This window comes from Heterodontus francisci, chromosome 11, assembly GCF_036365525.1.
Source record: "Heterodontus francisci isolate sHetFra1 chromosome 11, sHetFra1.hap1, whole genome shotgun sequence".
NCBI lineage: Eukaryota > Metazoa > Chordata > Chondrichthyes > Heterodontiformes > Heterodontidae > Heterodontus > Heterodontus francisci.
The window spans coordinates 113,973,875-113,988,335 of NC_090381.1; positions in this window are offsets into that span (position 1 = coordinate 113,973,875).

Genomic DNA, 14,461 nt, shown 5'->3' on the forward strand with positions numbered 1-14,461 from the left:
CGCCCTGGTGGTCCATATTGCCATCTCTACGTGAGAGTCCTCCCTCTTTACATCAGGGACCTGGGGTGGAGGGTGTTGTACAGGGCAGTCCCGTGCAATAGACTTTTATGTAGGTTCACGGACTCCCAGGCCGCCTGTACTTTCCGCGGCCTGGACGAGTCCGTGTTCCACATATATACGGAGTGTGTGAGGTTGCAGCCCCTCTTTGAGTATTTGAAGGGGCTGCTCCTCAAGTTTTGGCTTCACATCAGCCCCACGCTCCTGATCTTTGGGCACCCGGTGCGGAGGGGCGTGGGCCAGGAGGAGGATTTCCTCGTCGGTCTGCTCCTGGGCTTGGCCAAGGTGGCAATTCACAGGTCCAGGATGCGGGCCATTGGGGGGTCCGTCCTCCCCGATTGCCTGCCCCTCTTCTGCGGTTACGTTCGTGCCCGTGTGTACCTGGAGAAGGAGCATGCGGTGTCCGCTGATACACTTGGGGCCTTCCGCGACCGGTGGGCACCGCAGGGACTGGAGTGCATCGTCGAAGCCGAGGATGGCATTTTAATTGAGTTTTTGGATTATTTATCTGTTTTAATAAAGTTATTTAAAAAATATAAACATGTATATGAAGGGGGCCTGAGGAATAAAGGCCGCCTCGACATAAAATATATAAAAGGGGGAAAAAAAGAAAAAAAAACAGGGGTTGGATTCAGAGTAAAGCTCCCTTTATTAAAATTCCCCTTAACCTTCTCTGCTCTGAGAAGAACAATCCCAACTTCGGGAGCCCCTCACTCCTGGTATCATTCGAGAAAACCTCCTCTGCATCCTTCTAAATTTATAGCGATTGTTTTGATTTTTTTGACTTCTTCCCCCAATCTCTCCTGCACCACCAATCCCCCACCACCAGCTCCTTCCCCTTCTCCATTGTCTTATCGCTGGGATACAGTTCCTCAGGTAACAGTTGTTGTCTGTATGTGTGAACATATGTGGGTGTTGGCAGCTTATTCACCAGATCACAGGATATTTTTAGACAGGAGGAAGGCCTTTTGGCCCACCTGTCAGTCACACCTCCAAGTCACACACCACCCTGACTGCCCAGGATTGTCGTAAAAACCCAGCTGGTTCACTAATGCCCATTAGGGAAGGAAACCTGCTGTCCTTACCCAGTATGGGGCTGTATGTGACCAGCCCCACACTATTGTAGTTACATTTCATACTTATCCTCTGAAGTGGTCCAATGACCCCCTCAGTTAAAGGTGGCAGCTCACCAACAGCTTCTAAGGGTATCTAGGGATGGGCAATAAATGTCTGCCTTGCCAGTGACACCCACATGCTGAGAATGACTATCCTACACCCTCTCCCAATGCTTGTTGTTTCTTCAATTATTCCAGAGTTTTCACCTCCACACCACTGTATCAATGGTCATTCTGAGTGTTCAAGTTATGATGAATCTTTATAAACGCTGGTTTGGCCTCAGTTGGAGTATTGTGTCCAATTCTGAACACCACACTTTAGGAAGGATATGAAGGCTTTAGAGAGGGTGCAGAAAGGATTTAGGAGTGTGGTTCCAGGGATGAGGGAGTTTAGTTACAAGGAGAGATTGGAGAAGCTGGGGCTGTTGCCTTTAGAGTAGAGAAGGTTAACAGGTGATTTGATTGGGGTGTTCAAGATCATGAGGGGTCTGCACAGAGTAGATCGAGAGAAACTGTTCCCATTGGTGGAAGGGTCGAGAACCAGATGACACCGAGTTAAGGCGACTGGCAAAAGAACCAAAGGTGACATAAGGAGCAAGTGGTTAGGATCTGGAATGCACTGCCTGAGAGTGTGGTAGAGATTCAATCGTGTCTTTCAAAAGGGAATTGGATAAGCGCCTGAAGGGAAATACATTTGCAGGGCTATGGGGAAAGGGTGTAGGAGTGGGACTAGTTAAGTTGCTCTTGCAGAGGGCCAGCATGGCTGATGGGCTGAATGGCTTCCTTCTGTGCTGTAACCAGTCTATGATTCTCTGATTCATCACTGACTGTATGAAGAACTTCTGATATGTGTCCTAATGCGACCATTTGCTAGTCTGAACTGCTGTTCCACTCTCACTGTTTAATTTAAAGTGGTAATCCACTCCCTCCACCACCGACGCACAGTGGCAGCAGTGTGTACCATATACAAGATGCACTGCAGCAACTCACCAAGCCTCCTTCGACAGCACCTTCCAAACCCATGGCCTCTACCACCTCGAAGGACAAGGGCAGCTGACGCATGGGAACACCACCCAAGTTCCCCTCCAAGTCACACACCATCCTGACTTGGAAATACAGCGGAACCTGGAACTATAAAATACAGTCCCAAATATGTCACATTAAAGAGGATGCAAGAGGCACTCTGAAACGCTAATCGCTGGTAAATTACAGATTACAGCCAATTGGCGGCCATGCCTTCAGCTGTCAGGGCCCTTAAGCTCTGAATTTCTCACTCTATACCTCTCTACCTCTCTCTTTTCTTTTAAGATGCTCCAGAAAACTTACCTCTTTGACCAAGCTTTTGGTCGCCTGTCCTAATATCTCCTTATGAGGTTCGGGTGTCATCTTGGGATGTTTTACTATATTAAAGGCTCTATATAAGTACATGGTGTTGTTGTATTTAACACCTCTCTCTCCCCTGCTCTCCTTCCTCATTCTCTCCAACTCCCCCCGTGTCTGCAGAAGGATCTGCCTCCTTTGACAATGAAATTCCCACTGAGGAATGCCTGAAAAAGTCTAGGGAGCAGGATTGCATTGACCCCAACCTCTGGAGATTCCCACCTTCCAAGAAGTCTGCATGATGTCCAAGATCCAGTTATTTGTTTTCCCGGATTAATGCAACTCAATCTAATGCAAGTGAGCGCTATGTGGGGTTAAAATCCCACGGACCACTCCATCAATCACTGACTATCTCGTTAACTGTCCCCGGATAAAAAAATGAATGATGAATGAATGTCTTTCATTTGTGTGAATGGGTAATTCATTCTACTTAATAATTGCTGATTTTATGAAAATCCAAATAGCATGGGACAATGTTAAAGGGGCTGCGGGAAAATAGAGCCCTGGGGATGTATGTAGACAATTCTTTGATGGTGGCAGAACAAGCAGTGTAAAGACAGAAAATGCTGGAAATACTCAGCAGGTCTGGCAGCATCTGTAGAGAAAGAGAGTTAACGTTTCAGATCGGTGACCTTTCATCAGAACTCAGAACAGGGGTTAAAAAAAAAGCATATGAGATCCTTGGCTTTATAAATAGAGGTATGGCAGACAGAAGCAAGGAGCTTATACTAAATCTTAATGAAGCACTGGTTCAGCCTCAGGTAGAGTACTGTGTCCAGTTCTAGGCACCACATTTAGGAAGGATGTGGAGGTCTTGGAGAGGGTGTAGTGGAGATATAATAGAATGGTAACAGGGGTGAGGGACTTCAGTTACGGGGTTACTGGATAAACTGAGATTATTCTGCTTAGAGCAGAGGAGATCAAGGGAAGAATTAATATTGTTCAAAATCATGAAGGGTTTTGAGAGGATAAATAAGGAGATATTGTTTCTGGTGGCAGGAGGGTCAGTAACCAGGGGACACAGATTTATGGTAAATGGCAAAAGAACTGGAGAGTGAGACAAGTTGGATAGTTTTTTTTAGAGAGCCAACACAGGCATGATAGGCTGAATGGCCTCCTTATGTGCTGTATCACATGATTTTACCATTTAATGTAGGATTTGTTTGCAGGAATAATGAGTATTTGCCTGGTAATATTCACCAACTGATTATTCAAAATCCACCCAGCTAAAACTACACACTGGCCATTTGGAAAATATGCACACCAACAAAAAGTGAGTATTTCAGTATCTGCAATTCTGAGGTTTTACTTTATATCTGCTATTCCCTCATTATAACTGGGTCAAGATCCTGGAATTCCCTCTTTAACAGCATTGCAAGAGCCTTCTTTCTTCTTCTTCTTTGGGCCTCCTTATCTCGAGAGACAATGGATACGCGCCTGGAGGTGGTCAGTGGTACCTTCACCATAAGGTCTATGTTAATGTTACTATTGAATTGCATTACTATGTTGCTATGTTTCAGGATTTGTTGGTGTGTGTATTTCGCTGAACTAACCCTGGTGTCTGGTGGGGCAGTACCAGGGGCCCCTCTGTGACCTCTGGTGCTTGGATAGGGGCAAATCAGCCTGGGTTTCTTCTCCCAATCACTGTGACAAATGGGGTACATGCGTAGATGTTGGGTGAAGACAGAATCAGGCTTATCTGTGATGCCCTCCCGAGTGGAATAGCCTTCTGCCAACTGCAAAGGCATATGTGAAGAACAATTGCCGGAGTGAGGTAGTGGAGGGCTGTGATACCTGTACTTGCACCAAACCTCATTTTCAAGACAAAAGGAGAGACAATTTAGCCAGATAAATTACAAAGCAGTATCAAACTGCTTTGAGCAAAGTCACAAATGACACCCTATGCGGGTGTGACAAAAATAAACTATCCCTCCTCGTCCTTCTTGAGTCTTTGACATAGTTTGCCACACCATTCTCCTCCAACGCCTCTCCGCTGTTGTCCAGTTGGGTGGGACTGCTGTCTCTAGGTTCCATTCTTATCTATATAATTGTAGCCAGACAATCACTTACAACGATTTCTCTTCCTGCTCCCTTCACTATTACCTCTATTTCTCATCTACACCCAGCCTCTTGGCAACATCATCTGAAAGCACAGTGTTAGTTTTCACATGTATGCTGATGACACCCAGTTCTACCTCACCACCACCTCTCTCGACTCCTCCACTGTTGCTAAATTTTCAGACTGCTTCACTGATGTCCAGTATTGGATGAGCAGAAATTTCCTCCAATTAAATATTGGGAAAACTGAAGTTACTGTTTTCGATCCCCAGTAAAAAAAAACCTCCCTAGCCAGCTGTCTCCATCCCCCTTCGTGGTAACTGTCTGAGGCTGAACCAGACAGATCATAATCTTGGTATCATATTTGACCCCGAGGTGAGCTGCCAACCACATATCCGCAGCATTACTAAGACCACCTATTTCCACCTCCATAACATCACCTGATTCCACCCCTGCCTCACCTCACCGCATCTACTGCCGAGACCCTCATCCATGCTTTTGTTACCTCTAGACTCGACTATTCCATCGCAGTCTTGGTCTGCCTCCCCCACTGTAAACTTCATGTCATCAAAACTCTGCTGCCGGTGTCCTAACTCACACCAAGACCTGTTCACCCATCACCTCTGTGCTTGCTGACATTGGCTTCCAATCCAGCAAACACTTGATTTAAAAATTCCTATTGTTGTTTACAAGTCCCTCCATGGCTTCACCCCTCCCTCTTGCTGTAACCTCCTCCAGCCCCACAACTCTCTGAGACCTCTGTGGTCATCTAATTCTGGCCTCCTGTGCAGTTTTAATCACGTCACCATTGACATCCACGCCTTCAGCTGCCTGGACTCTGGCGCTGGTATACTCTCCCTAAACATCTCTGCCTCTCCACCTCTCTCTCCTCCTGAAGACATACCTTTCTGACAAAGAGTTTGGTCATTGGTCATTGGTCCCAATATTGCATTTTGTTGCTCGGTGTCTAATTTTACTTTACAATGCTCCTGTGACGCACCGTGGGATATTTTATTGCATTGAAGGAGATGCATGAATGTAAGTTATTATTATTGTAAAGTCTGACTGTGCACGAAACAGACAAGAAAATGAGCACAATATTGGTCAATGGACCAAGGAATAGAGAATTCTGCACTTTGCTTTGTGACTTGCCAAGTCCCACAGGGTGTGTCTGCCTGGGGCCTTCTTAATGATTTCCATAAGCAATTAAGATAAAAGGATTAAAAACAGAATCTAAATGTGTTGAACTGAATCGGCGCTGGCCGGTAAAATGCAAATGTTTTCAGAGAGACTTAATTCTTTAAAGTTAAAAGAATTTTTAGTAGAGGAAAAAGCCATTAGACCTTTTTTAAATAGATTCAGTCCATCGAACCACCTCCTCCTCATATCCCTCAAATCCACCTACCCACCTCCTCACCATATCCCTCAGCCCCACCTACCCACCTCCTCCTCCTATCCCTCAACCCACCTACCCACCTCCTCCTCATATCCCTCAACCCCACCTACCCACCTCCTCACCATATCCCTCAACCCACCTACCCACTTTCTGCTCATATCCCTCAAATCCACCTACCCACCTCCTCACCATATCCCTTAACCCAGCTACCCACTTCCTCACCATATCCTCAACCCACCTACCCACCTCCTCCTCATATCCCTCAACCCCACCTATCCACCTCCTCCTCATATCTCTCAACCCCACCTACCCACCTCCTCACCATATCCCTCAACCCACCTACCCACTTTCTGCTCATATCCCTCAGCCCACACCTACCCACCTCCTCCTCATATCCCTCAACCCCACCTATCCACCTCCTCCTCATATCCCTCAACCCCACCTACCCACCTCCTCACCATATCCCTCAACCCACCTACGCACTTTCTCCTCATATCCCTCAAATCCACCTACCCACCTCCTCCTCCTCATATCCCTCAACCCCACCAACCACCGACCACCTCCTCATCATATCCCTCAACCCACCTATCCACCTCTTCCTCATAGCCCTCAACCACACTGACCACATCCTCCTCATATTCCTCAACCCCACCTACCCACCTCCTCCCCCATATCCCTCAATCCCCACATACTCACCTTCATCCCTTATCCCTCGCCCCACCTATCCATCTTCTTCTCATATCCCTCAATCCCCACCCACCCATCTCCTCACTATATCCCTCAAATCCCACCTACTACCTCCTCACCATATCCCTCAACCTCACCTACCCACCTTCTCCTCATATCCCTCAATCCCCACCTACCCATCTCCTCCCCATATCCCTCAACCTCACCCACTCACCTTCTCCTCATATCCCTCAATCCTCACCTACTCTCCTTCATCCCTTATCCCTCAACCCCACCTAGAACCTCCTCCTCATATCCCTCAACCCCACCTAACTACCTCCTCCTCATATCCCTCAACCCCACCTACCCATCTCCTCCCCATATCCCTCAACCCCACCTACTCACCTTCTCCTCATATCCCTCAATCCCCACCTACTCTCCATCCCTTATCCCTCAACCCCACCTACCCACCTCCTCCCCCTTAGCCTTCAACCCCACCCACCTCCTCCACATATCCCTCAGCCTCACCTATCCACCTCCTCCCTCATATCCCTCAACCCCACCGAGCCACCTCCTCCCCCATATCCCTCAACCCCACCTACCCACCTCCTCACCATATCCCTCAACCCCACATACCTACCTCCTCCTCTTAATCCTCAACCCTACCTCCTCCTCATAACCCTTAACCCACCTACCCATCTCCTCCCCATATCCCTCAACCCCACCTACTCACCTTCTCCACATATCCCTCAATCCCCACCTACCCACCTTCTCTTCATATCTCTCAATCCTTACCTACTCACCTCCTCCCCATATCCCTCAATCCCCACCTACCCATCCGCTCTCTATATCCCTCAACACCACCTGCCCACCTTCTCACAATATCCCTCAATCCCCACCTACCCCCTCCTCCTCATTTCCCTCAACTCCACCAACCCACCTCCTCACCATGCCCCTCAATCCCTACCTACGCACCTCCTCATCATATCCCTCAATCGCTGCTTGCTCTGGGACCCGTCAAACCCTTCTTTGACACTATTTACAATTCCTGCTTCAGTTTTCACCCAGATAATTTATCTCATATTTATATCATCCTTTGATGGAAGCAGTCCCTCAGATCTCTCCATGGTTTTACCCACCATCCCCACCCCCGAGTCTTCGCATGCTCTCTCTACCTTTAGTCTACATGCTCCATCACTGGTAGCTAACCTTTCAACACTCTGGAATTCACACCCCCTCCCCCACCCACCAAACATTTGCCTTATAATCTTTCATCCCACTGTGAAAACCCCATAAACACAAACTCTTCCCTTTGACTGTGCTTTTGGTCTGCCCTCACCCCACAAGATTACTTCCGACTCCCTGGGTCTGAGTCGACGACATTTTCTCTTTGTTAAGATTTCTGATCCTTTTCCGTAAACTGAGTAGAGTTGAATAATCACGTGTTGTTGTTGTTGTTTTCTGATGTTACTGGACTTCCCTTACAATCGGCACACAGTCGTTAACCCTAGTGTGGCCAGATAGGGATAAGAAAAATCAGCTAGGATTTCCTCTTCACTTTTGCCTTTTTTTGGGATTAATTTTTGTTCAGATCAGGATGAGGGATTTTAGTAAGGATCAGTGGCACATTTTCAGTGCTCAGTGTCAGCAACACGCACTGCAGGAAAGTTACAGCCTGGGGGTCAAACACTCAAACACTCCCAGGGCAGGTACAGCACGGGGACCTGGGGTCATCAGCAGCTCTACTGGTCCCATCCCAGGAAATTTGGCCAGGGCTCCCGTTCATGTCGAGTCTGTGCGAATCGACACGGCCTGATCCGGAAGTACGGCCTAAATATGTGCCGCCAATGTTTTAGACAATACGCCAAAGACATCGGCTTCGTCAAGTTGGACTAAATTACAAAAGGAGCAGGAGTGCAATCTAATGCAGTGAAATGGACGTACTCAACTGTTGAACAACTTTCTACTGTCTTCACATGGGAGAAGCAAATTTTTGTGATGCTCCATTTTTGTAAATAAAACGAGCTTGCCAATGAAAAAAAAAAAAAACGGGGACCTGGGGTGGAGGGTGTTGCACAGGGCAATCCCGTGTAATAGACTTTTACGCAGGTTCACGGACTCCCAGGCCGCTTGTACTTTCTGCGGCCTGGATGAGTCCGTGTTTCACATATATATGGAGTGTGTGAGGTTGCAGCCCCTATTTGAGTATTTGAAGGGGCTGCTCCTCAAGTTCTGGCTGCACTTCAGTCCCACGCTCCTGATCTTTGGGCAGCTGGTGCGGAGGGGCGTGGGCCGGGAGGAGGATCTCCTCGTCGGTCTGCTCCTGGGCCTGGCCAAGGTGGCAATTCACAGGTCCAGGCTGCAGGCCATTGAGGGGGTCCATCCTCCCTGATTGCCTGCCCCTCTTCCGCGGTTACCTTCGCGCCCTGGTGTCCCTGGAGAAGGAGCATGGTGTCCGCCGGTACGCTTGAGGCCTTCCGCGACCGGTGGGCACCGCAGGGACTGGAGTGCATCGTCCATGCCGAGAATGGCATTTTAATTTGAGTTTTTTGTTTATTTATCTGTTTTTAATAAAGCTATTTTAAAAAAAAGAATCGGGGTTAGATACAGAGTAAAGCTCCCTCTACACTGTCCCCATCAAACACTCCCAGGACAGGTACAGCATGGGGGTTAGATACAGAGTAAAGCTCCCTCTACACTGTCCCCATCAAACACTCCCAAGACAGGAAAAAAAAACGGGGTTAGATACAGAGTAAAACTCCCTCTACACTGTCCCCATCAAACACTCCCAGGGCAGGTACAGCATGGGGTTAGATACAGAGTAAAGCTCCCTCTACACTGTCCCCATCAAACACTCCCAGGACAGGGACAGCACGGGGTTAGATACAGAGTAAAGCTCCCTCTACACTGTTCCCCATCAAACACTCCCAGGACAGGTACAGCACGGGGTTAGATACAGAGTAAAGCTCCCTCTACACTGTTCCCCATCAAACACTCCCAGGACAGGTACAGCACGGGGTTAGATACAGAGTAAAGCTCCCTCTACACTGTTCCCCATCAAACACTCCCAGGACAGGGACAGCACGGGGGTTAGATACAGAGTAAAGCTCCCTCTGCACTGTCCCCATCAAACACTCCCAGGACAGGGACAGCACGGGGTTAGATACAGAGTAAAGCTCCCTCAACACTGACCCCATCAAACACTCGCAGGACAGGGACAGCACGGGGTTAGACACAGAGTAAAGCTCCCTCTACACTGTCCCAGTGGGCCTCGAGGAGGTTACATAGAAAGGAGGGGGGTTGAGGCCGTGGAAGAATTTGAATACGAGGATTAGAATTTTAAAATTAAGGTGTTGCGTGACCGGGAGCTGATGTGGGTCAGCGAGCACAGGGGTAATGTATGAACAGGAATTGGTGTGAGTTGGCTAGCGAGTATAGAAATAGGAGAATAGCCCAGATGAATGCGTGGCTTAAGAGTTGGTGCAGGAGGGAGGGTTTTAGATTCCTGGACCACTGGGACCGTTTCTGGGGAAGGTGGGACCTGTACAAGCGGGACGGTCTACATCTGAACCAGAGGGGGACTAACATCCTTGCTGTTGGGAGGAGTTTAAACTAATTTGGCAGGGGGAGGGGATGCAGACTCCTAGCAGAATAGGGACACAGCTAAACACAGGAAAGCAAACAAGTCAGAGGGAAGACAGCGGAAGTAAGTTTCAACGGAGTAAGACCAGGATGGATGGCCTCTACTTTAATGCCAGGAGTATTACAGGTAAAACGGATGAGTTAAGGACAGGAATTGAGATGTGGAATTGTGTTATAGTAGCCATCATAGAGACATGGTTGAGGGAGGGGCAGGATTGGCAGCTCAATATCCCAGGGTATAGAATCTTCAGGCGAGACAGAGGAGGGGGTAAAAGAGGAGGGGGCATTGCAATATTAGTTAAAGAGTCAGTTGCTGCAGTAAGGAGAGATGATATCTTGGAGGGGGCATCAAATGAAGCTTTATGGGTAGAGTTTAGGAATAAAAAAGGGACAGCCACATTGCTAGGTGTTTATTGTAGACCCCCAGATAGTCAGTGGGAAATTGAGGAGCAAATATGTGCGCAATTCACAGAGGTGTGTAAAAATAATAATAGGGTAATTATATTAGGTGATTTCAACTTTCCCAACATTAATTGGGATAGTCATCGTGTTAAGGGCTTAGATGGAGTGGAGTTCTTAAAATGTATAGAGGAGAACGTTTTAGCTCAATATGTAGAGCATCCAACAAGGGAGGGTGCAGTGCTGGACCTAATTCTGGGGAATGACGCCGGACAGGTGGTTGATGTGTTGGTGGGGAAGCATTTTGGTGACAGCGACCACAACATGGAACAATTTAAGCTTGTTGTGGAGAAAGAAATCGACAAGTTGCAAAAAAAGGTTTTGGATTGGGGAGAGCGAATTTTAGTAAAATAAGGCAGGATCTGGCCAAGGTAGACTGGAAAGAATTACTTGTCGGGAAATCTACAGAAGAGCAGTGGGGGGCATTCAAAAAGGAAATGGGGTGGGTACAGGCCCAACATGTTCCCTCTGGGGTAACAGGTAGGAGCAACAAGCCCAGAGAACCAGAAACATTCAAGGTACGATGGGAAGGAAAAGAGAGGCTTTTAGCAAATACAAGGTGAGCAAATCAACGGAAGCATTAGTGGCCTACAGAAAGTGTAGGATGGAGCTTAAGAAAGTAATTAGGAGAGCAAAGAGGGGATATGAGAAAGCTCTGGCTGGTAAAAGTAGGGAAAATCCCAAGATATTCTATAAGTATGTCAATGGGAAGAGGATAACCAGGGAAAGAGTAGGACCCATTAGGGACCAAGGGGGAAATCTATGGTTGGAGCCAGAGGACATTGGTAGGGTGTTGAACGAATACTTCACATCTGTCTTCACCCAAGAGAATGAGGATGTAGATATGGAACTCAGAGAGAGAGAGACTGTGAGGTTCTTGAGCAAATTGTCATAGGGAGTGACAAGGTATTGGAGGTTTTGGCAGGCTTAAAAGTGGACAAATCTCCAGGTCCGGACGATTTGTGTCCCAGGATGCTGTGGGAGGCGAGGGTGGAGATTGCAGGGGCTCTAACCCTAATTTTTAATTCCTCTTTGGCCACGGGGGAGGTGCCTGAGGACTGGAGAACAGCTAATGTGGTCCCACTATTTAAGAAAGGTTGTAGAGATAAGCTAGGGAACTACAGACCAGTGAGTCTCACGTCAGTGGTAGGGAAACTATTGGAGAAAATTCTGAAGGAGAGAATCTATCTCCACTTGGAGAGGCAAAATTTGATTAGGAATAGTCAGCATGGCTTTGTCAGAGGGAGGTCATGCCTAACAAATTTGATTGAATTTTTTGAGCATGTGACCAGGTGTGTAGATGAGGGTAGTGCAGTTGATGTAGTTTACATGGATTTCAGCAAAGCCTTTGACAAGGTCCCACATGGGAGACTTATCAAGAAAGCAAATGCACATGGGATACAGGGTAACTTGATAAGGTGGATTCAAAATTGGCTTCACTGTAGGAGACAGAGAGTGATGACAGACGGCTGTTTTAGTGACTGGAAGCCAGTGTCCAGTGGCGTACCACAGGGATCTGTGCTGGGTCCCCTATTGTTTGCCATTTATATAAACGACATAGATGACTATGTGGGGAGTAGGATCAGTAAGTTCACAGATGACACAAAGATTGGCACAGTGGTTAACAGTGAGGTTGAGTGTCTTGGGTTACAGGAAGATATAAACGGGATGGTCAAATGGGCAGAAAAGTGGCAGATGGAATTTAATGCTGAAAAGTGTGAGGTGATACACTTTGGAAGGAGTAATGTAACACGGAAGTATTCAATGAATGGCCTGACACTGAGAAGTTCCGAGGAACAAAGGGACCTTGGAGTGTTTGTCCATAGATGTCTGATGGCAGAAGGGCAGGTTAATAGGGTGGTGAAAAAGGCATATGGGACACTTGCCTTTATCAATCGAAGCATAGATTACAAAAGCAGGGAGGTCATGTTGGAGTTGTATAGAACTTTGGTAAGGCCACAGCTGGAGTACTGTGTGTAATTCTGGTCACCACATCATAGGAAGGATGTGATTGCACTAGAGGGGGTGCAGAGGCGATTTACCAGGATGTTGCCTGGGATGGAACATTTAAGCTATGAAGAGAGGTTGGATAGGCTTGGGTTGTTTTCGCTGGAGCAGAGAAGACTGAGGGGTGACCTGATCGAGGTGTACAAGATTAGGAGGGGCATGGACAGGGTGGATAGGGAGCAGCTGTTCCCCTTAGTTGAAGGGTCAGTTACGAGGGGCCACAAGTTTAAGGTGAGGGGCAGGAGGTTTAAGGGGGATTTGAGGAAGAACTTTTTTACCCAGAGGGTGGTGACAGTCTGGAATGCCCTGCCTGGGAGGGTGGTAGAGGCAGGTTGCCTCACATCTTTTAAAAAGTACCTGGATGAGCACTTGGCACGTCATAACATTCAAGGCTATTGGCCAAGTGCTGGTAAATGGGATTAGGTAGACAGGTTAGGTGTCTTTAATGCATTGGTGCAGACTCGATGGGCCGAAGGGCCTTTTCTGCACTGAATTATCTGTGATTCTGTGAATATGAGGCAGCACAGTAGCACAGCAGGAAGATTGAGGAATTTTACAACATTCAAGCTAAGGAAAAAGCAGAATCAATTGTTCTGATCCTTTGCATTCTTTTAAATATTTTCGTTGTCGGATGCTACTGTCGCAGGCAAGGTAAGCAATCATTGCCCATCTACTAATTGCTCTTGAGAAGGTGGTGGTGATCCTCCTTGAACTGCTGCAGTCTGTGTGGTGAACGTGCTCCCACAGTGTTGTTCCTTCTAATGCCCTTCTTTATCCACCTGGTCCATCCCTCTGGGACCCAAGTACTTTATCCCTTCTGGTCTGTTCCTCTCCTATCTTAATTTCTATTCTCTCCTGTTCATCCCTCTGGGACTGTAGTTTTCTGTCTTCTCCAGTGCATTGCTTTAGTTCACTGATTGTCTTTTCACTCAATCCAATTGTTCTAGTTCCTGAACTCTCTATCCTTTCATTTACCCCATTTATTCCCTAACTCTCTATCCTCCCTATCCCATCCCTCTATTCCCTAATTCTACCATTATGGACTCAGCAGTATTTCAAGTGTCCTTAATACTTGTGTATCCACTATCTCATTGACAGAGTATTCCAAATATTTCCCACGGAAGAATTTTTCCCTGTCTGTTTTGAATTTATTTTTCATTCATTTTCCGACTTTGAAGTGATATTCTGGCTTAAATTTTATCTAACCGTTTATATTTTATATCCCACAATGAGCTTGCCCCTTAGCCTTCATGTCTGTACACTCTATATGTTGAGACCATCACATTTACCCTCACAACTCATCCTCTTTACACATGGAATGAGGTTTCATCATCCCTGCTCCCTGTCAGAGGTCTCCCCAATCCTGTGTGTATATAATAACATGGAGATTGCAGGCTCAATCTGCAGTTTGTGCAGAGTCAACTGATCTCAACTGGGCAACAGGAGATGGGAAATCTGCAGCCAATAAACCCCCTCCTGATCGCCATATTGTGGGTTTGCTGTTGAGTGTGTGTCTGTGTAGACATCAGCTGAGCACAGGATCAATCAGCTCTGATAACCTGCAGCATGGGACAAACTGCTTACACACACTGGCAAATCTCCTCTCAGATTCTGCTGCCCATATCCTAACTGGCACTAAGTCCCACCCACCCATTATCCCTTTGTTCTCCGACTGACATTG